Below are 21,234 nucleotides of genomic sequence, written 5' to 3' on the forward strand. Positions count from 1 at the left end.
TGACCCGAATACATGCAAGACTTATACAAAATTCTTGCATGTATTCGGGTCTCTTTTTACGTAAAGTATGCATGTATTCGGGTCACTTTTTTATGAAATAAGGAGGCAAACGAGCAAACGGGTCCGATTCTGCAACGGGATTTTGCAGAATCGGAACAAATTTTTTGACACAGTTACTCTTCCTTAGTTTTTATTATTCGTAGATTTATCCCCTAAAATGTAAAACAACGAGATAAGAATAGAACTAAACCCAAAACATTCGCGAGGAACATTGATAAAGTAATTAAAAGTCATTTGGAGAAATTGGATGAAACGTCGGAGCAACTGATGCGACGAAATTGAGACGATGTCGAACGAAGACCGAACGAAAGTACCAAGAACGAATGAACGGGCGAAATGAACGAATGAGATCGGAGATAACCGAGCTGACAGATTGCATTCACTCGATATTTCCGACTTATATCAGCGAGTTCGATGTAATTTTTTAACTGGGTAACTAAGATGGGAAACGCATTTAGCCGATAAAGACGAAGAAAATGTTACGTAGTAAATCATAAAATTATATCGAATCGAATAGAATAAAATGGAGAAACAATAATTATGATATCAATTACTGTCTACTTATGAAATTACAAAATTTTACATTCAATAAAAGCAGAGTTTTTTAACCTTTTTATGAACCCCTACAGAAGCTTTGCAACCCTCCACGGGGGTCACGACCCACAGGTTCAAAAACACTTAACTAAAGATAATAATAAATATTACATCGGTAATTTTAAATACATCGCAGGCGGAATCATGCCGAACTTCCGCCGCGGAATTTCGGCATGGTGTTTTTACTGTTTATACACTGAGATACAACAGTATAAATAAAAAATATATGTCCGCCTGCGTCCCACGATAAACGGAGTTTTGAGGCCAAAATGATACAGTGGCGATAAAAAGAAGAATGTGTCATAACGGTAATGTAGGAGAAACGGCGGCTCGAGTTTGTACGCAACTTTAATCTGCATAAAAGCCTATTTTCTCAAGATTGTGGGACGCCTTTGGTTTATAATGTTACACGCCGCCGCGCTGAAGATAAAATGTAACGTTTCCCGGTATTACTTTGGTGTATGGTCCATTTTGTCACCTTGTCTTGGCTGGTTTTACCTAACAGTGTAGTCCATGTTGTGACTCTACTTTCTTCCGTGTTTTTTATTTAAAGCGTGGCCCATTCGGTCACTATTTTTTTTCCTATTTTTACTTTGAAGTGTTGTCCGTTTTGTCACAATTTCTTTTCTGGCTAATCACACTCATTTTTGTTCCATATTTATTTGATAATTTATATTGTTGCGACCTATCGAGCAATTTAGGTCAAAGCGAATCAACCCTTTCTCATTTTCTTTGATTTAATTAAGAGGGCTCGATGGCAATGCTGTTTTCCTTCAAAATATATTTCAAATTACGAGAGACTACTATATATTACTAGCCATCCCGGCAAACGTTGTTTTGCCATATAATTTTTTTTTGTATGAAAAATAGATGTTGGCCGATTCTCAGACCTACTCAATATGCTCACAAAATTTCATGAGAATCGGTCAAGCCGTTTCGGAAGAGTATGGCAACGAAAACTGTGACACGAGAATTTTATATATTAGATAATTATCAGATGGAACATGTTTGCATCTTTGCTTTAAGTAAGGATTGTGGATGGATTTGCTTAAGTAGGTAAGGATAACGGGATGATATCACGGAAATTTTAAAATAATTTTAAAACTTAATTGCAATATTATACTGGCACGCCGCGGATAACAAAGCTCATATAACATTTCAATATTTTTGCTTCCAATAGAAAAAGTGATTACTATTTTTTTAAGGGTGAAATACAAGTATTAATTATAATTCTTTCAGGGTGAAATAAAACTATTGACAATAGCACTGTTGGATTAGCTTTCTCAAGTGGATTACATTATTTTCTCTTATTTTAGTTTCCATATATTTGATATTCTATACATACTTTATTATGTAACTAGTTTAAACACTAACTAAAACGTTACAACGTTACTTCAAATACAGAATAACTTCGTACAAACATAATGAAATAACAATCCACATTTCTGCGAGTGCTTACAAGTACTAAGGTAACTTAATGAAAGGTTAGAACGCTCTGAGAATATCTTACCTGTCCGTGTAGGGACTGTTTGTCAATGTAAGGGACGGAAATGTTAAACAGCCTTTTTTCTCACTAGAGCATTTTATAAATGAGAGAAAGTTTCACCAAAATTCTTGGAAACGAGAGGAAAAACAAGTTTTTATTATACTTTCCAGAATAAACTATACAGAGTGTAAAAACAAGGTGATAATAGTTTAGGGTTAGTAAATTATTGTATGGTTCTTTTGACTTTTATCTGTCATAGGGTTTGTTCATATTTTTTTAGAAAACGTTTGGATAAACAGAATTTATTAATTTTTAATGTACTTACCTCTGTTTGATCGAGCGAGTTACAAAAGGAACGTACTTAGAAAAACCTAGTAAGTTATTACTGACGTTACCAAAACATCTTGGATCCTAATTTTAAGTGGCGACGTAGTTGAATAATGAATACTCTACAATTTAAGCAGATTTGTTTTAATGTAAATCTTTAAGTAATCTTATCAACAAAAAGGCTTTTATTCAGATTAAAATGTATGGCACTCTAATCTTCCGGCTTATGTTGTCACACCAGCGCTAATCTTGAAATATCCCGAAATGTATTATGCAGTCGACTAAAAAGTATCTTAGTAAACCTTTTTTGTTAACAGATTTTAACCCTTAATGAATTTGGTCATTCCATTTTCAAAACTCCCTGAGATCATAATGTCTTTTGTGATTAGCTAACGGTTTCGGTTCTGACTGACAAGTAACTCGAAATGCAGGGGTAGGAATGATGGGGATAATACAATTAATCAAATTTTTCCCGGAATTTTAAAAGTGTACTAAAATCAAGTGATAATACTTTAGGGTTACACGAGTCGGGATATTTCTACCAAATGAGGACGCCGTCGTTATTATTATCTGTCGACTGGATTTAGCATAACGCGAGAAAATGACGTATGTCCGCAATCTGCTTAATCAACTTAATCTAGTTCTTACCTTGGTATCATGAATATTGCTCTCAATATTTACTTATGTAATTTTTCGCGTCACTTTTACTAGAGCCCCTTTGGTATTTGTCCCAATTTTTATCTTTTCCCCCATCCCCACTTAGGGGCGACCTCCATGTGTAATTTCCCCCGGCGCTCGTCCACGCACCTCCACAAACTATTACGTTATGACACCTCACCGACAATTTGTACGTAAAAATGCTTTCGGATAGATTGAACCTGACGCTTTCTAATTAAACCTCCTTCGTGATATGGGTAAAAATGTATTATGGTGCAAAATGAAGAATTAAAGTAAAATGAAAGAAGCAAAACGTAGTCTAATAAAGATCCTCAAAGTACCTTTTTACTTGTTTGTCGCTACTGATAATCTCAATATCTGAGCCTACGTAATGGTACAAATGTTTATTCGGAACATTTTCTATTTCAATCTTAAAAACCGGCCAAGTGCGAGTCGGACTCGCGCACCGAGGGTTCCGACAGCTTAAAGGTATTATAGACCTGAGTATTTGGTATGAATTTCAATTTAATACCTCTACGCGTTTATGAGGAAATGGGTAGTAAGTTTAAAATTATTAAAAAAAAATATATTATGTGATGTAACTAAAAATTTATGGTTTTCGTAATTTTTCCTTTATCTATGCTATAAGACGTTGCTTCGTACCAAATTTCAAGATTCTGAGTTCACGGGAAGCACCCTGTAGGTTTTGATTCCCTTGCAAGTGTCGAAAATTTGCGGCATAAACGGCTGTATCTTTTGATTGCGTTGGCTTAGAAGTTTGATTTTTTCACAGCTTCAAGGGACAGTAGACCTGAGTAATTGATATAAATTTCAGCTTCATACCTCCACGCGTTCCTGAGAAAAAGGGTCTTGACAGACGGACGGACGGACAGACGGACAACAAAGTGATCCTATAAGGGTTCCGTTTTTTCCTTTTGAGGTACGGAACCCTAAAAATAATAAATATAAATAACTAGATGATGCTCGCAACTCCGTTGTGCCAAAACTTGTTTATCGCGCGGGGATCGTACATTTTTCGGAACAAAAAGTATCCTATGTCCTTTCCCAGGACTCAAAGTATCTCCATGCCAAATTTCAGCAAAATCGGTTCAGAGGTTTGGGCGTGAAGAGGTAACAGACAGACAGACAGACACACTTTCGCATTTATAATATTAAGTATGGATGGCCTAATATGTCGTCTACGGCATGATTGCTTAAATATTAATAATATATTAACACTTCATTTAACTTTGTAGATTGTAGAGTAACAAAATAATAACCATACTTTTTAGCTTCGTCGTAGTACGGGAAAATGATCATAAATACAATTGCTGGAGTCAAAACATTCCAAACAAAATAAAAACATTTATCAAAGAAGACTTTAAAAATGATCAGTGAGGTTCAACTCGCGACACAAAATTAGTTTAAAGTCCACGACGATCAATCACAGGGAGCAAATTCAGGTGTCGTCATGATGGATGGCGTCACGTCCGCCATCTTTTCTCCCACCATCTTTCCCCGCATTTTTATTTCGCTTTGATTTATGAACTAACAATATGAAGTTTCCGATTCGATTCAAATTAGTTTAGGTATTCCTTTTCTGTTTTATTGCGCTTTTATATCCAATAAAAAGTTGATTGGCTCCAATAAAAATGTGATCGGTTCTCGGCTCTATATAATTTAAATCTTATCGTGCCATTCCATAAAATAGAGTGACTGTGATTTCAATTATGTTTTTTTTTATTATGGAGCGAACGAGCAAACGGGTCACCTGATGGAAAGCTACTGTCACTCATGGATACTCGCAACATCAGAAAGCTGCAGATGCGTTGCCGGCTTTTTAAGAGGGAATTATAAACTCTCTTTTTGAAGGTTGTATGCCGTATTGGTCCGGGAATACTGCTAGCGACAGTTAGTTTCAATTTTACAGTGCGCGGCACAAAGTTACGCGAAAAACGCACGGTAAAAATTGCCACTCATCTAGGTGATGAGGTTGGTGTAGTTATCGCATGAGACGATGGTGAAAAGTTGCAGGAGATGCGATTCCGAACATTAACCAAAAAAAAAAATGTATTTCATTACACTTACAACCTATTATTAATTTTATTACGTCTGGTATTCCTTTCTCTCCTTCTATATAGATTTTAATCTACTTCGCGTATTAATTAAATGATATAATGATTTCATTTTGTATTGATATATCAAAGGTTTATTTATTAAACTCGACAAATCAGTTTATTATGACGAAGACCCAAAATATGGACCAGAATTAAAATGATATTTTGTTGAATATTCGTTATAACATTTTTAAACCTATATCCGTTTACTTGGATTTGTTATAACTTATATTATCTATGCAATAAAACTTAGTTATTAAATATTTATTGTTTATTTTAGTCACAGTAACTTGAACTGTTTATCACCAAAATACAATGATTGTTCGGTAGCAACTCAATATGAAAATTATAGTGTCGCGACACCTATCTATCTTTAGCCTGAAAATAATGACGTAAGTGTAAGTCGGCGACAATTAATATTCTGCGACCCCCAACACCCCTCGGCACCCCCCGGCATTATCGTGACTTTGAATATCGCCTGATCGTCCTTCGCAAGTTTCGAAGTAGGCCACTATGTAATATCCTCTTGTCTCTGTTGCTAAGATTTATTGCTCAAATTTGACTACAACGGTGCCAAAATATTGCAGATGAAATTCTTATTGATGTTTAAAGTAACGTGCCAATTTGCTGTCTAATAAATTTAGCCAAGAAAAGTACAGAATAAAAACAGGCGTAGAGGCGTAGAGCTTCTACGACGTAGGCGCTCTACGGCGTAGCATATTAAATTATGTTGTTCGTTAAAACATTGAGAAAAATATTATGTTTATTATGAATACATACTATTATTATTTTTAGGCAGTGTATCCATTCAAGATCTTTGTCTGTCGTGTTTGCAATATGCTAGACAAAAGCGGACCTGAAAGTGTATTGTACTAATTTATTGTCTGTGAAAATATATTATTATTTACACAGAACTGGAACCAACTGGAACACCATGGCAGACCCATGCTTCGGCACGAATGGGCTATTTCGACCGGAAAAAATATCACGGGCTCACAGAAAACCGGCGTGAAACAGCGCTTGCACTGTGTTTCGCCGAATGAGAGAGTTTACCGGAACCCCTGCCCTACTCATCCCTAAACTATTACCCTATTCCCTCTTAAAAAGCCGGCAATGCACCTGCAGCTCTTTTGATGTTGCGAATGTCCATGGGCGACGGAAGTTGCTTTTCAGCAGGTGACCCGTTTACTCGTTTGCCCCCTTATTTAAAAAAGGGGTATTATTTTTATTAAAACAAATGATAAATGATAATGTACCCCCTAAACGTACAATAAAATTAAATACAATTTTATTGTACAATAATTTATTTTACAAAGATTGAAAGACATGGCAATGTTCAATATTAACCCTAAACCGTCAATAATATTGGGCTCATACGTAATATTGGGCAACAAAATTGATCGTCCCGCTAAGGACGCCTCGTGTAAATCATACCATATTCAAACATTTGTCAAAATCTAAAGTTACAACGAAACGAAATTAATAATAGACAACGTTTGTTCTCGTTAAAACTTACGACGGCTGAAATGAGCTAATAATTCGGAATTAACCGCTCAACTCTGTTGTTTCAATCGGATTCACTCAAGAAATTTTCAGAAACTTTCCGAAACCAGTTTATGAAAGTACTTCGGAAGTATTAAAATTCCGACCGACGGCCGACTCTAATTTGGAACTTATCTATTTTGCGCCGATATAAGTATCTTATTTTAAACCTATTTGGTATTCACACGGCGTCTACCTGATTTCGGGTAAGGAGTATAAAGGGGCAGATAACGTAAAAGGAATTTCGGATTTCTTGCGATTTTGTAGCTCTAATGTTTATATTTTAATATTGTCAGACTAAATAGTTATTTTACACGCATTTTAAGTATGCTGAATATCAGTTTTTATTTGCCTTTTTGCTCCTAATCACAAATATATTAAGTTACTATTTTTAGTATACTGAAATAGTTACATAACTTTTTAAGATACCCGTAGCAAATAGGTCCCTATTACTGAGACTTAAGAGTTCACTGTGTATCTGCCACCAAGCTGTATCTCAAGAACCGCGATAGATAGATGATATTTTCCTAGTCAATACATAGTTGTGTGTGAGTTTAACTTAAACTTACATGGCCAGTATGAAATACTGAAGAAAATCATATGTTCTGTAAGTGTGTGCTTGTATAACTTCTTTATCTTTATCAGTATATACCTATTCCATCTTTTTTGTAAAAGGCTCTATGCGAATACGATTTCTTATGAATGTTCTTTTCGCCGAGCTACTTTCCAATCACAGATGGCGCTTCAGGAAATACTTTGTGAAATAAGACATTGTGCTAACATAATTATTACTCTATCCTCTTGTCTCTAGTCTTAAGAAACAAACATAATTTTTTATTTAATATAATATCATACAATATTATGTACTGTGATTAAAATTAATCCTGTCGTCATTCATTATTCTGTATATTATTCCGTCGACGCCGTAAGCTAAGACGATATCGGTTTGAATATGTAATCTCAAGTGTCCCGTAATAGTACCCATCAAAACTCGCTCCGGAGACAGGGCGAGGGCGGGGTGTGAGGTATGTGGTGCAGGGGAGGGGAATTGTGGGATAGAGGGGTACGTAGTGAGCAGCCAAATTGGAAGTAATTGAACTTTAACTGCCGTAAGGACAGGGCATGGTTGAAATGTCTCTAAAGAAAGTGCCGTATTGGGACCAATTTGATGTATTACAGATTAGCTTCTACCCGCGGCTTCGCTCGCGTTAAGAAGTATTATTTTATACAATCTTTCATCCCCTATTTTATCCCCTTAGGAGTGGAATTTATCAAAATCCTTTCTTAGCGGATGCCTACGTCATAACATCTACCTGCATGCCAAATTTCAGCCCGATCCGTCCAGTGGATAGATCACTGTGTCAGTCAGTCAGTCAGTCGCCTTTGAGTTATATATATTTATATAGAATTAGTGCTAGCAAAATTTAACAAAGTAAAGTCCGTTTATCGGGTTTAAATGTAGTGCAAAATATTTAAGATGCAAAATCCTAAATTTCCAAATTATCGATTAAAGCGAAAGTGGGGTGAGCTAAGAAGGGGAGAGGTATGAAACCCGACGCTGGTGGTCATTTGACGTCGTGACTGGAGCTGTTCTGGCTGGAGAGGTGCAAGTTAAAAGCTATGTCAGTTGGAATTTAGATCTGCTTTTGATTGCCCAAGATTTTGATTGGGGCCATTTGTGCCAATTATGATATTATAATGATATGAAAGCGTTGTTATAAGACAAAATATACATATTTGCTGATTTGACATAAGGCATTTCAAGCACCACGTTATGCCAAATCCTACACAATATGTGGTACCCAACTTTGCCGTCTAAATTGTCGACAGCAATTTGACTAGCTATTCTGTAGCCCATACATCTACCGCCGCTGTCGTCCAACAAACTAATCGCTATCTCTCTTAACACGCACTAAACACGGGCAGTGTTAGCCACAGATAAATTACTAATTAAGCGGGCAATTGCAGCCGTCCGCCATGATTGGGGCCATAAATCGTGAAAGACTATTGTGTAACCGTACACTCGGTAATGCTCGAAGGCTACGTTGCTCAATTTATTGTGCTGTTCGTCTTTACCATCCCTTACTTAAAAAAGTAAATATAGTATACTCCTTACATCACATTTTGTGTTTCATATATTAATTTTTGTCATTTTGTTATTTTGCCATGTTATTTATCTCACTTTTTAATTATATTGACGGAAGTTGTATGCGCGAACGAGAACAACATTGGTAAGAAATTGTCGTGAAAACTAATTTGGTATGTACAATTTCTTTCAAGACTCTTGAAAACTCAATACACAAGAGTAACACTACAATAATATATTATTGTAGTATAGTAAAGAAATATATTTCTTTATTATAATGTAAATTCAGATAGTTTATTCAAGGATACTTCGTAAGCCGTCAAACAAATTACACTTTCGTAAAACAAAATATTACGGCAGACGTCTGAAAAATAACCGTCAGAAACAGCGTCTCGGTAAAAAAGAGAAAAATGTACAGAGACCGTTTGCGTACGTCTGCGGGACGATATATCGCGTAAGTGCGTCCATCCGTCCCGGACTCCGAACTCCGGGATGAAGTCAGCGGGCAGCGGCCACCATACGTCACCGGACTGGGGCCATGCAAAGAGCGAAAGTTTAGGCGATTAGCGTTGCAAGTATCCACTCTTTTAATAGCCCAAAAGTAAGATAATACGAACGGTATGATTATTATTTAGCGACTCCAATTACAAAAATCTCACACATTGGAAAAGCATTAATTGAAAGACAAGCCAGACAATAAACATTTACTAATAAATGCAACAAAGATAAAAAACCCAACAGTTACCAAAATTGTCTCCGCTAGACAGTGAGTCGATCCATAATCAATAGATGAGAGAGCTTTCAGTAACATCATTAACATTTTGTATTTTATATTTATAATATTTTGTATGTTACAGAAATCTAATAAACTAAAGATAAATTCTAACAAATAAAGTAATTTTTTAACTCGCTATTCGCTTCTGCTGCCGCTATGGCTGACCATCGAGAAATTCGTGGCCGCACGCGGGTACCGGTAACGCTCAACCTTTTTACGAGGATTAACTCGGGAACACATTTTTTATTCTTATGAATGCTATTTTTTAGGTTTTACATAAAACTAGCAGTTTTTGGGCTCAAGTCTGTGTTTCATTGTGTTCATTTAAAAGCTTATTTCAGAACTCTCCTGTAAAAGCTTTAAAGTTAGAAAATGTTGTATAATTTAACGACTACTTTATTTACAACTAGCTTTTTTTTCCAAGATTCGAACGCATAAAAGATATCATTGATAATATATTTATTAATTATTATTCATCATTGATCATCTATAATTTATTTCGCCACCTCTCACTGAAAAAATTGCACCCCGTAAATGGAATATCACAAAATCTTTTCTTAGTGCATAACGTGGTATTTTAATAAATCAAGTAATCTTGATCATTATAATTTTTTGTAAAGACGGTAATGTTCGAGGTCCATGATGATGATGTTAGCTACAATCCGTCATCTTAATTAGTAAACATATGAATACGTGATGGGCCGCGTCCGCGCTCATTACCGCGTTGACAAATACTAATATACCGCCGGTCACTTGATTATGACGTTATTATGTATGTAATTACACGCGTATACATTATTAGTAGTTAATTGTTGTTTATAGGTATTGAAATAAACTCAGATTAGTTATGAGTCTCATAGCCTTTACATATTGTCATAAGTCTAATTGTGACTAGGGTCAGGGGCTTTTCTATTCGACAAGAGATTTGAAAATTAATAAACAGCAACTATTTTTAGGCTGCCAAGGCCCACCACCATCGAAAAGAGCTATAGCATTATCTGCTACCTTTTTTGAATCGAATGTTCAGATAGCAAGAACACAATATGGCAAATGAGTTTATTTATTTGTAGCGCGAATGAAAGATCTGTTTAGTACAGTCATGTTTTATGTACTATGCACATGGTAGGTACATATTTGTTATCGGAGCGGAGCAAACAATAGGCCGGTTTAAGGAGTTATGCGATACGTATGACAGGAATGAGTAAGGTGTGCATTTTGAGCGTGAAAATGTAATTAATTAAACAAAAAATACCTTAAACACCAGAAAAACCTTAAAAAATAAGATATTTTCAAATTAATAATTCCCGGAACCGATGTTTTTTTTTATGTATTGTAGTCCAAGGAGAACTAGTTGGCTCTACTCCCACGAGTGGGCACCACTTGGGCCAAACCCTGTCAATGTCCTTTTTGCCAATCACAAACACCAGGTATAAATAAATAAAAAATCTAATGAAACTTTACATTATTTAAAATAAATGAAACCAATGAAGTCTATTTACAATTGATTGATAATAAATTGAAAGTTAAGTTAAACACGAGAATTGGTGTTCTCAATGTATATTCAATTTAATTAAATACATGATTGTATTGAATGTATGTGGTAGCATCTGTCTGTCGCGGCGACGACGGCTGCTCGCATATTGCAATTTTAAATTCAATTTTGTCATTGATACCAATGTCGGATAAGATATTTGAACTCGCTGAAGCTTTCGCTGGAAAATATAATTCCAGCCCTTTTCTTGGGATAAAAGCTATAGGATATATGTATAATACTAGCTAAAAACCGAGCCTTTTTTTTAAATGAAATAATGGGGCAAACGAGCAAACGGGTCACCTGATGGAAAGCAACTTCCGTCGCCCATGGACACTCGCAGCATCAGAAGAGCTGCAGGTGCGTTGCCGGCCTTTTAGAGAGAATAGGGTAATAGGGGAGGGTAGGGATGGGAAGGAAAGGGAATAGGAGAGGGTAGGAAAGGGAGTAGGGTAGGGGATTGGGCCTCCGGTAAACTCACTCACTCGGCGAACACACAGCGCAAGCGCTGTTTCACGCCGGTTTTCTGTGAGAACGTGGTATTTCTCCGGTCGAGCCGGCTCATTCGTGCCGAAGCATGGCCTTGTGAGGGCTTGCGTCGTCAGTTGTCCTTGACTGACTGATGATAACATATCTATATAAATAAAAGTTAATATGTTAAAGCACAAATAAATAGGCCTGATAGTTTTTCCGTAAAGTGTATCACAAAATGTACAAGTTGTGGGATATTATACTAGGTCTCGAGTTCGCTCGCCCTGATTAAACATAATAACAGTATAATGTATATTACAAGAACTCAGTACATTGACAAAATCTATCTATTCTTGGTTCTAAAAGACTGTTCATACGAAAAACGACGTACATCCTACGTAGCGTTATATTTTAATGTATTTTAGGAGATTATCTCATATTTTATTTGCTTACTCTTACGTACAAAGATCCAGAAGCTAATCTTTACATTCACGAGAGCTCTCCTTCCTTTCTTTAAACGAAAACCGCAGCAAGTGTGTAGAAAATAAATTCGACAAAACATTCCGCCTTTCATTCCCCCCGCGATCCTACAACCAATTAACCTGGATCCAATGAAAGCCGATTTTTGTACGAGATTAAAAGAGAAATCCCCAAATTATGGAGTTTGGAGAATTTTCCTTGAATTAATTAAAAGCCATACTATGTGGGACCGTCAAAAGCCATTAATGGCCACCGAAGGTCAAAGGACGTCATTATTTGTATATGAATGGTCATTAAATACCCATCTGTAAGCGGTATTAAACATTTATACGATATCATTTCAATTATTCGTTTTTGTTCCCAATAATAATACTTGCCAGAAGATCACTGTTATGATTTGAATCAGTAACTTCAATAGTTTTGTTAAATAATATAATCTTTTTTTTATTATCAATTGATTTATTGTTACAAAATATTCTACTCGTGAACCACAAAATCCTTTGAGGCCGATTCTGAATAAACTAAATATTATATTTTGTCGACATTTTGATCAAACAATACCCCGCTAAATACTCAAATATTTACCGCGTTATTCTATTTCAAACCAAATAAAAACCTAAAACTTCCAACTACGTAAAGTTGTAAAATCCCGAATTCAATGAACAAAAACTAACAACAGGGCACGTTGTCAGTTCCACAGGACACCGAAATAGCGAGCTATTAACACAACACGTTGGGTGTTACGGCGTCGACTAGCGTGGGGCAGCGTGGGCAGCGTCGGATACTAGGGCTGTTTCGAATGCGAAACATTTTTTAAATACTGAATTCGGATGCGGATTATTTCTCACATTAACGTCTATTACAAAATAATTGTTAATATTATCTTAAAATTTTATGTTTAAAAAATAGAACACTGTGAAACGCTGAAAGTATTATGATAGTGAGTGCATCTAACGACGACAATGCCTGCACGTCCTATGTGAATAGCTCACATTGTAAAAAGTCCGCTTTTATTTTATTCGTCTTCAAACGCAAAATATTGAAGTGATCGATATGTAGTGCTGTCAAGAATATTCTCAACCGCATCCGAAAATGCTTTACATTTTCGGATGCGGTTGAGAATATTCTTGACAGCACTACAGTGTGGCGCTCGGACGAGGTGCGAAATTACTTCCAAAGTCATTTGTGGTCGATCAAAGTTGAGCAAACTTACCGGTGGACTTGGCCGGCCAATTTGACTTTCTTTCGGCCACTTTAAATATCTCAAGTTTAAACGCTATTCAAATTTAAACGGCGATCGCTTACGGAGATTTCGTCATGAATTTTGTATAAAGAGGTGGAGGTGGAGGCATTGTTTTCGTGGTATTCAATAGTTCTATAACGTGTATGTTTGATTGTGATTTCGTTAATTTTGATTTTAATCTGATCCAGTTATTTCAATTTTGGTTTTGATCCAGTTTTTTTATTGCTGGTTTAATCAGGTTAAGTAACGCACACTGATTTGACGAAACTCGTTTTGTGCATTTCCATACTGTCCGGTCGGGTCGGCCTGCGATCCGAGTTTGACCGGTTGCGATCGGTCTCTCCATAATATTACAAGATATGGAAGCAAATTAAATAAACACAATTATTTATATATCAATAAAACCATAATGCTACTGATATAGAATACTACATCTGTAGTATTCTATAAACAAGCTGTTCCTAACAAAATTTATTTAACAAACTCTAAACATGATGAACAAATTATTCAAATCGCTCGGATTAAGAGATTAAAAGTTTTGTAAATTGTTTAACAGCTTTCGCTCGCCCAAAATTTTAAACTATTCAATTATTTATTTAGTAGTAGAAAATCACTTTAATTTTATTTTGTTAAAAATAACTTTTGGATTTAGAAGAAGGCATACGTACATTCTTTTAACATTGACTTATAATAATTATTTTCTTTCTTTTATCATTGCCGATAATAAGCACATTCAAGTATGTACTTGAACATACAGAACTTGAGACTGAGGATTCATTTGCCCTGAAACGAGAATTAAAGAGGTCACTACAATGCAAATTAATAAAAAAATAAAAATAACTTAAAGGTATAAACTGTATAATACTATACAGTATAATACTATACAGTTCATACCTTTAAGTTATTTTTAAGTATTTTTTTTTATTTCGTACATACGTACGAAGTTACTAATCTGAACTCATCAATACTTCTCAGATAAACGATTCACTAAACCAAATATTCTCTCATCGTCGTTTTTTCGTCGATCGCGTCAAATCGCACGAAACAATATTCCATTTCCATATCTCATTGTTCCGCCTCATTACTCTCAACGAACGAATAAATGAACGAATGAACGAAGATTGTCGCGAACTTTAAACGTGTTCATTCCTCAGATAAGGGATATAAACGGTTTTACGTGATTCTGTGTTTGCGATGTTAAACGAGCACGAGATTTTGAGCAATTTATGAAGCTTGTTTAGATAATAAACTCGTATAGAACTAAAATCTAAATGGATGTTATGGTGCGTGGATAAAATCAACGTGTGGATTTCAAACATTTATTTTGTTACTAAAAGTACATACTAATTATTAACATTCAATAAAATTCTGCATTCAAAATGGTACTTAGTTAAAATTTACAGGTGGATTGTAGGAGACCTATAGGATCATTCCTGTTTGATGTAGTTATACGAAGACTTTAATTTTCCTTGATTTAATTATCCTTTGATCATAAAGGAATAAATATATATTTATGGCTGGTCTCTGATATGATGTAATATTTCACGCAGTTTCATTGATTGTTTCGGGTTAACTCTCTAAATATAATAGGCTAAACTCATAAAAACTCAAATAGCTTTATTCTATTTTACCGTACTGTAAACTGACGACTGTAATAGACAGTAAAGTATGTGAAGTAGGATACTTTACATTTATAATAGTCCGGGTTCCCTAGAACAACAAAATTTGGTTGACTACGGAACCCTAAAACACACTTAAACCTTATCCAGCAGATTTTTTGTATATTGATAGGTTAATAGTTACATAATTTAAGTGTAACATTGTTCTATAAATAAAATCCATATTTTAGGATCATCAAATCAAAATATTAAATCCTTTATATCTCTGTTATAGGTAACAGAGATAGAATGGTAGCCCACTTTCGAGAATTTTTTGTTCGTGTTGTCATAATGTAGCTACTCATGAAAAAAAATGTTCTAGGGAACCTTTACTATAACAACAAAACACTTTCCACAAATAAACTAACCTAAATAATATTCGAAACGTGACAAAATACGCTAAAACAAACTGTCACGTATACTTTTCTCGAAACTAAGCCGTTGTAATTTAGCGAACAAGGAAAGGGAGGGATAAATATTACCCTGGGAGTTGGCAGTTGGCAGGTGAGGCGTGAAACATCTATATTATTTTTTCAGCTTCACCCCTTTCTGATTGACGTAGAAAACTTTACAGTGAAAAACACCAGGTGATTGCCGAGATAGAGGACGGCCATTTTGAAAATTGATTTTTGTAAATTGTCAATAGGACCGTATTATCTCTTTAAAGGCCAGCAACGGACTTACAATTTTTCTGATGTTGCGAGTTTTTATGGGCGACGGTAGTTGCCTAATGCCTATTCATCAGGTGACCCGTTCGCTCGTTGTCTCCTATTTTTGGCCCAAGTGGTGCCCACTCGTGGGAGTAGAGCCAACTAGTTCTCCTTGGACTACAATACATAAAAAAAAACATCGGTTCCGGGAATTATTAATTTGAAAATATCTTATTTTTTAAGGTTTTTCTGGTGTTTAAGGTATTTTTTGTTTAATTAATTACATTTTCACGCTCAAAATGCACACCTTACTCATTCCTGTCATACGTATCGCATAACTCCTTAAACCGGCCTATTGTTTGCTCCGCTCCGATAACAAATATGTACCTACCATGTGCATAGTACGGTTTTTGGGGTGGGCTAGGCATCTCGACGCGATAAGGACGGCCTTATTCCTTTTTTAGACGGAATTATAATCGATGACAATATTGTGTAGCATTTTTATAACTATAATATTAGTACAATAAGTAATAGTCACTGCCACAGCTGTTGCCAACTGATTACTTATGTTAATTATTGTATATATCGATTGATGAATAATATTGCTTTACATTATTATTATTATTATGTAAAACTATAGAAGAGGATGTCCTGTGACTGACATGATGATGTAAAACTGAAGTAATAATTATGCAATAGTTGATTGTCAAATTCATTTTTCGTAAATAAATAATTCACTACTAACAAAAATTTTTTTCTCTTGACCCCTGGGATAGATTTTCGAGCGCTTTGGTGTACAGGTTAGGGTTGGCCTGAGGAACAAAATGCACCATGGCTTCATTGTGGGCAGCACTTGGGCCAACTTCCATATAAGGATTGGCAATGTCCTTTAGGCTAAATGTGCTTTTTAACAACTGTCTATAGGCTTACCCTTAAATTCAAGTTTTAATACCATATAACTAAGTTTTAATACCAAATAAAGCTACGCAGTATACAAAAAATAAAATCTTTTCATCTAACAAGCCCGTAATAAAATGCCAAAAATACTACGAAATTAAGATAATTAATTTCAATCGTGCTAACACGTTTTATGTGAAGGTAGCGCACGATTCGTACATAAATTTTGTTACCTTAATATATTCGTAGTAAAAGTAAAGGTAAAAACATCGGGCCGAACGTTTAGGGCTCCATAAAATTTAAGGAGGTAATTCCTAGCGAAGGTCCGTGTAATATAACGTTTTCTTTGTTAGGTACACTCGTAATATGAAAGAATAGTTCTGAGACGTATAAAATGTGGCGAAACGGGTCAAGAGTGAGTATTGTGGCAGAACTCGTATTGGCAGCTCGCAGACTGCTGGAAAACGTATTTTCCGACTTGAACTATTTTCAACTGTAATTGAAAAACATCTTGGGATGCATACGTGTCTGTTTTTGTGTAAATTGAAAATATATTTCGATATGTTTGAAGGTTTCAGTATTTTCTAGTATTGAACTGCTTTCAAAACATAATACGGTTGTAATAAAAATACTGTTTATATTTTCTTGTAAGTATTTGCAGTATAAGTGCTAAAACAAAACTTCCACGTCTTCCACCCTGTAAAGTAGAAATTGAGAAATTCCCAACAAAATAAATAAAATTGAAGCATTATCACAGACTGAAGGCGTTAAATAAGAAGTAAAATGGAGAAATTCCTGTAAACTGAACACATCTCGCCGGAGGAAAATGAAAAAGCGGGGAATTTGTTAATGGTATTTTCACTTCACTTAATGAAAATGTTTACTATGAGCTTAGCGCGTGCAGTTAAAGTGATTACCGGAGAATGTTAAATACTTCCCACATTCAGAAGGTAAATGCATTTATTTGATCAGGCACTAAATTTGTTTACGAGGAATTTTAAACTAGCGGCTTGTTCCCTCTATACCTTAAAGTATTTTAGTCGAAATCTAAATTCTAAATCTTTATTTTGACTTAATAAAAAAGGGACCAATTTTTAAAGTTAGCGAATTATTAATTTATTTTTAAATTAGGCCAAAGTTTATATAAGAGAATGGCTCATTAGAATCCAAGTGGCACTACACACTAGGCCGAAAATACGCGGCTGAAGTTCGGCATGATTACGTCAGCAATGCGCTACACGTACAATATGAGGCGACGTAATTTCGGCATGGTGTGTCATCAGTTATTTAAAATACATTGCAGGCGTAAACACTAAACATGCCGAACTTCGGCCGCGTATTTTCGGCCTAGTGCGTTTAGACACTAACGGGCCTTTGGGCGTCTCATAGTCGCAACTCGTATGAAATAATCGATCCTTAAAAGTATCTGCTCGATATAGCAAGAACGGATAAAGATGATTTACAAAATTATCTATTTTAAGACGAAAATAATTAATGCTTTGATTAAGACAATAGCGGCGCACACTCGTGTCGGAAGCAAAGGCCTACGGTCAATGACTTTTGTAAGTTAGTAGTCTAGTTGCCTGATCCGACGTCTCCTGACAAACGCTTTTTGGCAATTAATACTTGCTATTGAGTTATAACTCAGTGGATTTATCAACTACCCACAGTTGAGATCGTTATGAACCTTTTGTAGAGCCCGAGGGACAACGCTGAATTATATTCAACTCCTAAAGGTACGATTTGTTTGTTTTATATCCGTGAGTGATACCGTTATATCCGGGTACATCCGGATACATTCGGGTAATCCACAATTAATAAATATCAAATTAATCGCGTATCCGATACGTCGGTTAATTATCAAATGGGATTGGCCGTTTACGTTACGTTATAAATAGTATTCATATTATTTCAATATTACATTTTGGCAATATTAAAGTTCAATAAACTGAATATGAATAAAATAACGGAATGCTTATTTTACCTGTATCAGAACTCAATAAGCAATATAATCATATATTTTAATCAAAGTAGGTACCATTAGCAATCACTAATTTGAAAGGTCGTAACGATCCGTCACAAATGAGTGACCTCCTTCTAATGTTGCACATGAAACTCAACTTTTAGCAACAGCACGTACATTTCAAAATTATTCCCGAAAATATGATGCAAACATTTCGTACAAAATTAAAACGGAGTAGACAAAATTCACGGCGACATTAAAACAATATGAAAAAGTAATCAAAAAGATACCAATTATGCTCTATAGAGGAAGAGAAATACGAAATGTGGATGTAAATAGGAAAAAACACACTCGCGTAAAATAATGGACTCCGAAACAAATGTTTAAAGCGTTTAGTGTTGTCGTACCGTTTTGCTGCAGTCGAACCATTTGGGGTTTTATGCTGCGGTGATAGAGCTGAAAATTGCACGTATCCATTTAATGTTTTCTCTAGAAATGATAACGCCGAGGGAACTATCAAGATTCCACGATGCAGGATGTATTAGCGTCTGTTACGTTTATAAATTTCTTCAGGTTTTTGCCTTTTATTCCATTTTCGGTTGAAGCGATGTTCTGTGAAACGATTTTACGGGAGAAAAAACTGCGGGTTTGATAACAGTGTGATATTATATAAACTTTATTGTTTCTTTAAATATTAGTTCTATTCGTCGTCATAGTAAAGTAATACCGCACGGGATCTGTACTTTTGGCCGTTATACGACTTTAACTTTTTCGGTACTCAAAAATTTGCATAGCTATACGATATATTAACGATTTAGCTTAAAACGATAAAAGATATCCAAAGTAATCACAGGCCCCCAAATTTCCATTAAGGGATTTGATTTTCGCCGTGCGGCATAATATCAACTCTTCTTTTACGATAAAAAAAGTCCAGAAATATTTAACCATAACTCAATTAAAGAACAATAAACGAAAAGTTTCGAACGAAAAGACACCGGAGATAATAAATAGTCACACAAAGGGTCGCGCGGGGTCCGCAGCGCCGCGTCGCGTGACGGATCGACCAACTTTCCGCCTTTGTTTGCGCGCACCGATTAATTCAATTAACGGCCAACTTTTGTTTAAAACTGGCGTCACCTAACAGTATTTTCTAGATGCTTCCTCGCGCTATCTGATTTGGAGATTGGATTTTTCTATTTCAACTTTATAATTCAACTCGATACAAGATATATGTACAGCAGTGTAATTTGGTCGTGCCCGTGTGCGTATGATTGTGTACGAATGATTCAGATCGTGTTGTATGAAAATATTTTATTACTTAGATTGTACATTACTGTTGTACTTTCAATGTATATGTCGTAGGATGATTTGATAAATCCGTGTTTTCGCGAAATCCCTAGAATTTTCGCGAAAATTCGATTTATCAAATCATCCTACGATGTCGTAGGATGATTTGATAAATCGAATTTATATATTTTAGTCAAGTTAAACATCTGAATAGTATCGCTATATATTCTCCAAACATAAGAGAACATACGAGACTACGCTAAGTAGAGGCTCTGAAATATCGAAACGCCTCCATTTCGGCGTAATTTTGTAATGTTTCGAGATTTCCATTCACGTGCTTGGAGATATCCAATAACATTGACGTATTTATACGTCCGCGTCGTCCGTGTCCATATACCCTGTGTTTTCAATAATCTTTTTAATTTGAGTAGCGAACGATTTCCATGAAATTTCATACGTAATTTACACGTCCGAAATCTGCGTGATCAACATATTTACAATCAATTTTTGGAGCCATTATACCTTTGAGGAATTTTAATGAAATCCGACCTGAATCCAATTATTAACATCGGGAATATCTTTTGTGGCGGTCTGTCAGTCGCACGCGGGGCCGACACAATATTTAACAATCAACGCGTTGTTATCCTTTCCAAAAAATACCGTTTTGTGTAGCGAAAAATAAAGGGTTAAAATATTATGACTGCATTGCGTCTTAACAATCATGACGCCCGTATTTTTAACTGACTTCAAAAAAGGAGGTTATCAATTCGACGTGTATATATGTAATGTTTCCAGAACTGCCCAGTTTTTTTATATTATGTCAGTCTATTTCAGTGTCTGAACAAATATGCCAAATTTCAAAAGTGTATATTTGTATGTATTATGTATGTATGTTTTTATGTTTGTGTTCGCATATCTCCGGAAAAAGAATTACTTACTCAAATCGGACTTGAACGATTTGAGTAATTCTTTTTTTGATGTACTAGTTATTATTCAACTTAGGGAACACTGCATGTTTCATCAAAATCGGTTTTTGATGAAACATGCAGTGTTAGTAGTGTTTGAGATAAGGCAATTTCAATTCTCAATTAGGCCTAGCGCGCACCACGATTTTAATTTTTGCGACACGATTTCAAAATCGCGCTGTGAAAAATCGCAGAGAGTACGGTGCGCGCACTGCTATAAATAAATCTGATGTGATCTTTGCTCACTTTCACCAAGGATTTCGTACAAGTTGCTTGTCTTTATTTACTACTTAGAAGGATGAGAAGAAAAAAAAAGAAAATTCGTCAATACTGGACTCATCCTTTTATGCTAATTACTCACATACGGTTTTGCAGTAATAGTTTAACTGTGTCGACCGCAAAACTCACAGCTCGAAGGCTCGCATCGAGCCGGTTTGATGGAATT

General features: G+C 35.5%; 1 protein-coding gene across 1 annotated transcript in view; it reads left to right on the top strand.

The window, feature by feature from the left end:
• The window catches only part of LOC121726804 (lachesin-like), an 85,019-nt gene that overhangs the window by 24,274 nt on the left and 39,511 nt on the right, over positions 1–21,234 (top strand). The gene's annotated exons all lie outside the window — the stretch shown is intronic.

This window comes from Aricia agestis, chromosome 5 (assembly GCF_905147365.1).
Source record: "Aricia agestis chromosome 5, ilAriAges1.1, whole genome shotgun sequence".
NCBI lineage: Eukaryota > Metazoa > Arthropoda > Insecta > Lepidoptera > Lycaenidae > Aricia > Aricia agestis.